Source organism: Aplysia californica, unplaced genomic scaffold (genome assembly GCF_000002075.1).
Source record: "Aplysia californica isolate F4 #8 unplaced genomic scaffold, AplCal3.0 scaffold01010, whole genome shotgun sequence".
Lineage (NCBI taxonomy): Eukaryota > Metazoa > Mollusca > Gastropoda > Aplysiida > Aplysiidae > Aplysia > Aplysia californica.
In genome coordinates this window covers 7,671-15,128 of record NW_004798280.1, presented here as the reverse complement: position 1 = coordinate 15,128, position 7,458 = coordinate 7,671, and the positions used below count along the sequence as shown (strand labels likewise).

Genomic DNA, 7,458 nt, shown 5'->3' with positions numbered 1-7,458 from the left:
GAGAGAGAGAGAGAGAGAGAGAGAGAGAGAGAGAGCGAGACAGACATCCAGACAAAAGAGCGGGCAAAGTGTGCCTCATTTGCTCATTCATTTATTCCTTACTTTTTTGCTCGACCATGCGGCAAATTATGTTAATTGTCCATATTTTACAGGAGATAGACAGCGTTTTTCATACTAAGAGTGTCATTAATTAGGAAGGAAAGTACAGCCTTTATGCTCTGACATACCACTGCAACGGCGCGACCTCAGGGTTAAAAATTCCCAACTCGCACTTTTTACTAGTAGTACTGGAGTGAGATCTCGAGGGTTTTGTGCATAATTTTTTTTTTTAATTTTTGTTTCTTCGTCAGCTGGATCGATAACAACAACTGCTTCTTTGTTATAAAAATATGTGACGCGTCGTGGTGAAATCAGGCGCTCGTCAAAATTATAATATCAAAGAAACTGGCGTTTTTTTGGCCATTGGGCACTTTAAAAAAAAAAAAAATTTTTTGGCTCCGCGCCGTTAATGTTCATTAAAAAATCTATTTCTGTAGTGGTTTTACAAAAAAACATTGATTAAAGGCACAGAAACTGAAAATGTTCAGTTTCCAAGGACTCTCAAGCAATGAAAATGACCACACTTTGGCGGCCATTTTCTCGTAAATTTTACCTCTGAAACCAGGCGACCCTCACCTCTTTCAACTGCAAATATCTCGACTTCTGTTCAACACTGATTGATTTTTTCCCCCAAAAGCAAGGCAAGGGAAGAGGCTTTAATGTGATATCAATAACCCCATGTGCCCAAAAATTGACGAGAGCCTGATTCCACAACGTCGGGACACATATGTAAAAATAGAAGCCATTATCTAGTGTAGAGAAGCGGGCCAAACTGTGAAACACATCCTTCTGTGGTACAGGACATACACACAAGGCCCTGAGATAGGAACCTGGCCCACGCCTAGATCTATTGACACTACAGGAGAAGCTGTACACTATACGAGCATACAGGAGGACAGAGCAGGACGACCGAGTAGAATTAAAAAAAATTTTTAAAAATATGATAGATACACCGCACTTCAAGTGTGATGCGATCGCGAAGAAGGAGCAGGAGAGAACGTAACATGGATATTCCTTTCTTTTCGGCGACGATACCTAGTTAACTTTGTTCTTCACTCGAGGAATACACTGTACGAAAATCCGGAATATCAGGTCCATTATCTTTTCAAGTACCGGTAAGTGGAATTAGTTCTTCTGGGGTTACTATAATATGAGTCGAAATGAAGGAAGAAAGAAAGAAAGGTCATTGATAAATCAGGCTGTCGTGTAATAGTTACTGTTGAATCCTGCAGCTGAAAGCTTGATTTTTACACGTCATGTGATCACGGGTGGTTGGAGGGCGCCACAGGTAGGTCCTACTTCTGTACGTTCCCTCTGTTGTTTCTGTCTGTCTGTCTTATATACTTCTGTACGTTCCCTCAGTTGTTTCTTTCTGTCTGTCTGTCTGTCTGTCTGTCTGTCTGTCTGTCTGTCTGTCTTATATACTTTTTTACGTTCCCTCTGTTGTTTCTGTCTGTCTGTCTGTCTGTCTGTCTGTCTTATATACTTCTGTACGTTCCCTCAGTTGTTTCTGTCTGTCTGTCTGTCTGTCTGTCTGTCTGTCTGTCTGTCTGTCTGTCTGTCTGTCTGTCTGTCTGTCTGTCTGTCTGTCTTATATACTTCTTTACATTCCCTCTGTTGTTTCTGTTTGTCTGTCTGTCTGTCTGTCTGTCTGTCTGTTTGTCTGTCTGTCTGTCTGTCTGTCTGTCTTCTGTACGTTCCCTCTGTTGTTTCTGTCTGTCTGTCTTTCATTTCCCCATCACTAATTGACCATTACTCTTTCGGCGTGCTTCTTCTCCCTTTACTCGAACAAACAACCCCCCTCCCCCTCCTCCCCCCCCCCAAAAAAAAAAGAAAAAAGAAATTAGATGTGACCCAAGTTTTTTTAACTTACCGAGGACGCACTTTCTGGTCATTCGAACGCTTGAAAACGCACCCTTTTTGAGTACTGCAATAAAAAGAAGCTTAATATTATAACTGATTTATTTATACAGATTGATCCTTCCCTTTTTGTTTAAATTTGAAATACGAAAAAAAATTATCAACAACATGTTTCTTATGAAATGTCCAGGTTCGTGTTTCTGGTTTGTGTAGATAGTTTCGAAAAGTGCTGTTACATCAAAGACCGTGTATTTACGGTCTCTTGTTACATTGGCTTTTGGCCTGTGGCTGATAGGACGATTTGTGAGGCAGCGTGGTGGAATCAGGCTCTCGTCAATTTTTGGGCATGTAGAGTTATTGGTATTATCTCAAAGATTGTTCACTTGTCTTTGTTTGAATGAAAAAAATATCCATTTACCTTGAATACAAGTAGAGATATTTGCGAAAGAACGAGGTGGGGGGGGGGGGGGGTCATCTGTTTTCAGAGATAAAATTAGTGAGAAATGGCCGCCAACGATTGGTTATTTCCTTAGCTTAAGAGTCCGTGGTAACTGAAAATTTACATTTTTTTGCCTTTCATCAACGCTTTTCAGAAAAATCCTCACAGAAATGAGTTCTCAAATGGGCATGAAAGGTGTTGAGCCAAAAAACAAAAATTTGATAAAAATTCACAAACCTGCGGAAAAATGCAAGTTTCTTAATTTGGATTATTTTGACGAGAGCCTGATTCCACCACACTGCCTCACATTTTATTATGCGTCTGTTACGTTCTTAATTAAAGAGTTAACAACTACGTGAAGTAGTTAGTACAAACAGCGTGTTGTCGAGCTGTCTCTTTGTTTCTACGTAGTATGCCTTGTGGCAGACAGATCTCTGTGTATCTTGGGATGATCACTGGAGGAGATCTCTGTCCTTGTCGATCGATGATAACCCGTCGTCATAAGTGGGTTAGCGACCTGCTGAATTTGCCAGCAGTGCATGTATATATATATTCATATATATATGAATGTGTGTGTATGTGTGTGTGTGTGTGTGTGTGTGTGCATTTGTGTGTGTGTGTGTGAGGGGGGGGGGGGGGTTGTCTCTGTGCATGTCTCTGTGTGCGTGGCATCATGATGAAATCGATGTTCATCCCCCCCCCCACTCCCTCACCACTCCCACCCCCTACCCCGCCGTTTGTCGATTGGCCAAACGTTTAGTTGGGTTTTTTTGGTGGATTTTTTATTGGGGTCCAATCATAGACTCAAAAAGCTAGGACACATTATCTCTTTGTTACACGATGAAACTTCCTTCACAGACATAGCCGCTCGGTACAACGACGTGATGAGAGGTCTAGGCCGGTACCTTATCTCACAGCCATAGACACCGCTTGGAGATTCCTTACTTAACCGTATCCATACGTCATGTTTTACTGTCGTATCCATACGACGTGGGGAACTCTGTGCCACCACTTAACCCTATCCGTACGTTGTGTTTTACTGTCGTATCCATACGACGTAGGGAACTCTGTGCCACCACTTAACCCTATCCGTACGACGTGTTTTGCTATCGTATCCATACGACGTGGGGAACTCTGTGCCACCACTTAACCCTATCCGTACTTTGTGTTTTACTATCGTACCCATACGACGTGGGGAGCTCTGTGCCCCAACTTTCCAAACAGGAAATTTACTCGTTAATCCGATCCGTACATCTGTCAAAATGATTTTTTATTTTAGAAATACTGCTAGTTTCAAAGAGATCTTCGCACTAGAAGTATTCTAAAATGAGAAGAATCCTTTCCCTTGGGTACAAAATGACCCCAGGCGTACGGATAGGGTTAAACGGAGCACTTTGCAACTCCAAGCAGACCTAGCATTGCGACAGCTGTAGCGCTTACAAGCGCGGCCAATTTTGTCACCCAATTTTTCAACATCTTTAACTCCCTATGTCAGCGTTTGTAGTGTTGCCGCTAGGCGCTTTGTTGTTGCAGGACTCCCGGGTTTGATTCCCTGGAGGAAAGGGGGGGGGGGGTATATTGAATTTATCGACTGTCTACGTCTTTCTACTGGAATGTTGTGTCCCTCCATCTCAGTCCGGGTTGGTCCTAAAAGCTGTCCCCGCGGTTTTACGCAAAAATGTTATTCTGAAGTCATGCAAACTGAGCCCAAAAATGTGAAATTATGCGATTCTGTTAATTTTAATAAAGAATGATAAAAGAAAATGGCGTCGGTGGCTTAATGGTTAGGCTCTCGGACTCGCAACCGTAAGGTCGTGGGTTCGAATCCCGTCAGGGGCTCGACGTTGTGTCCTTGGGAAAGGCACTTTACACGAATTTTCCTCACTTCACACAGGTGGGAATGGGTACCCGGCTATAGACAGCGAAAGATCTTGTCAGTTTGTTAGTGTTTGAGCGCCTAATCAGCTGCTTGCACTGTATGCTTCCCGGGCTGCTTAGAATGTTTCGGAGTGTTCTATGGTCTGCTGGGGTAATAATATAGTGTACAGCGCATAGAGCCTGCTGTTGAGCGGGGATATGCGGTATACAAATGCTATTTTTTATTATTATTATTACAATAATCAGAAATTAGGCAAAAACTGATCAAATTTTGCTAAATTATGCGAGGTGCAGAAAACCACGGGGACAGCAAAACGCAGGGTCGGAAACATGCCTTCCCAATGGTCGAAAAGAGGCCGTCGTGGTCTAGAGGTACGGGATTCGCATTTCATTCAACAGGTCCCGGGTTCGAAACCTGACAGCGATGGCAAATTTTCTTCTCTTAGATATTCTCACTTTACCATCTTCCCCTACTCTCTAACTGCATTCTGTCGTCTGTTTTTTTTAGTCCCATTTTCTGCCCCCCTTCCCTCCCTCCGCTTTGCCCCCTCCTCTGGGCTTCTGACTCTTTCTGTAACCTTTTTACTGCTATTTTTGGCTCCTTCTTACTGCTGTCTTTCAGCCTCACTCCTGATCTAAGGATAGGTAAGATCTAACATCCAGCTTTTTCGGATAAGGGCGAAAAATTCTCGGAGGTCCCGTGTGTCAGTTGCGCACGCAAAAACTTCCTTCGTGTTCCTAAAGTCACTACCAGTAGGCTTCGGCGCCACACGGGCAAAATTCAAAAACAATATTCCTATCAAACTGAAAATGCTAATTATTAACCCGCATACTCAAATGACCATATGCCGTTGCGAGCGCCATAAAACAGGTACAAAAATTATTACATTGGGTCGTTTGGGGCGTTGAAAAGAAACACCAGCACAAAAAATGAAAAGAGAGAGAGAGAAAAAACGAATAACTCTACTCCTATTTAACCCATTTGCATGAAATAAACACCAAACTGGGGAAACTTGAATAACCCTAGCAACAGACATCGTTTTATTGTAGGCAAGATCTCGATGAACTTGCAATGGCTCAGTAGATTTCCGTGGACTGCATGCAAACAATAGAATGATAGGCCTACTCTGCGACAACGTACCTGTCTCCCCGTATATATATATATATACATACAACGAGTAAAGTTAAACAATATTGCACACCTTTCTTTAATTTATTGCTTATACTTTTTCCCCTTCCGTTACCGGTCGTCGAAGGGAGATGCAGTTTTTTAAATGGTAGACCACTTCTACAGCTATTTCCATTGGGATATCATAATCTCTCAGGGTTTCCTGGAGTCCCTCAATCCATCTTTTGTGTGGTCTACTTCTTTCTTTTTAACCTGAGTGCTTGGTGTTACAGGTAGGCTCTCGAGGCTGGTTAGATAGGTGATATTCGTAACAAGTGGACAAACCATTTTATTTTCTGCTTTTCTAAGAAATGCAGGCAGGACCGTGTGCCATTAGCTGTTCTTTCTTCTAGGTTTCCCTGCCTGTATCTTTTTGTGACGCTAAGAGTTTTACTGAGTCATTTGTGAGGCAGCGTGGTGGAATCATGCTCTCGTCAAAATAATCAAAGTGAAGAAACTTGCATTATTCCGCAGGTGTGTGAATTTTTATCAAATTTTTGTTTTTTGGCTCAACACCTTTCATGCCCATTAAAGAACTCATTTCTGTGTGGATTTTTCTTAAAAACGTTGATTAAAGGCACAAGAAATGTAAAATTTTCAGTTACCACGGACTCTTAAGCTTAGGAAATAACCAATCTTTGGCGGCCATTTTCTAACTAATTTTACCTCTGAGAACAGGTGACCCACCTCCTTCATTCGCAAATATCTCGACATGTACTCAAGATAAAAGGATATTTTTTTCACTGAAATAAAGACAAGTGAACAAGCTTTAAGATGACACCAATAACTCTACATGCCCAAAAATTGACGAGAGCCTGATTCCACCACGCTGTCTCCCATTTCATCTGGCACGCAATGATTTCGCTTTCGTGGGTTTCACTAAATCGCTACCCTAAAATGACAAAGCTCTATCTGCTACGTACCTAGTTTGGAGAAATTTGACTTAAGAAAATGTTGAGTTTCAAAGCATGTCAAGTTTCGAATGCAATTCTTTGAATAGATTGATAATGAGTCCGAAACATCTGACGATTTTGGCGGAGTAGACAAAACATTTATTGGTTTCTGACCTCAAAGTCTTAGTTTTAATCAAATCATCCATAAATGTCTGATAGAACGTTGTAATTCTAAGGTAGCGATATGCCCAGTTTTGGCTCATGGGTAGCCCCAGGCGGGTGGTTAGGTTAGCGGCCCACTGACTGTCCGCGGGCCATCCGTATTTTGTACGGATTTTCTTGAAAAATGTTGTCCCTTAAATACGGATTTTGACCGACGGTCCCGGAAAATAACAACTTGGCAAGCATACTTCTAAACCAGAAAAATTAGCCTTCTGTTGTTCGGGATAATGACAAAAAATCGGGAGATTCTCGAAAAATTCGGGAGAGTTGGCAGGTGTGCAGTTTCGACAAAGTCAGCTGATACGCATGTGCGGCGCTCGGCGTCTTCATTCGTTTGAAAAGATGGCGTCGAAACGTTGGGCGATGAGCTCTAAGTCAGACTCTGGACCAAGTAAAGCAAAGAAACCAAAAAGGCAACAAGTTTTTCTTGACAAATACAAGGTGTCCCTGATAGCCACAGAGAGGGGTGGGCAGCTGTGGGTTAGATGAGAGTGTGCCATCGCTCCAGTTTCCCGCTCCACCCAGGTCGGTCAAGATAGACAAGAGTTGAAGCCCGCGACCTAATTCATCGAAACTGTGTCTATGAATGCATCAGAGCACCCACACCTTCAGATAGGGATGGGAACTTGCTGTTTCTTCAGTAACACGAAGGTTAAAAAATAGGTTTTATGTTTTATCTAAAAGCTTCTTTTGGACTAAAGTATTGCCCTTAGTCAGTCCAAACCATTATTTTTCTTAGATTTAAGAGATACAAATTTAGATATTTCACCAGAACACAGTGAATTTTGTGTGTGTTGCTGCTTGTATTTGTAAAGTGCACAGAGTCTGTGTTCTTTGATCAGGTTTACGCGCTACATAAATTGCATATACTTTTGTTATTGTTATTATTATTATTATCA

The 7,458-nt window shown here is 42.0% G+C and overlaps 1 protein-coding gene across 1 annotated transcript in view; it reads left to right on the top strand.

Moving 5' to 3' along the window:
- LOC106013569 (monocarboxylate transporter 7) overlaps positions 1-7,458 on the top strand; it is a gene marked incomplete at its 3' end in the record, with an annotated part of 14,196 nt that overhangs the window by 750 nt on the left and 5,988 nt on the right.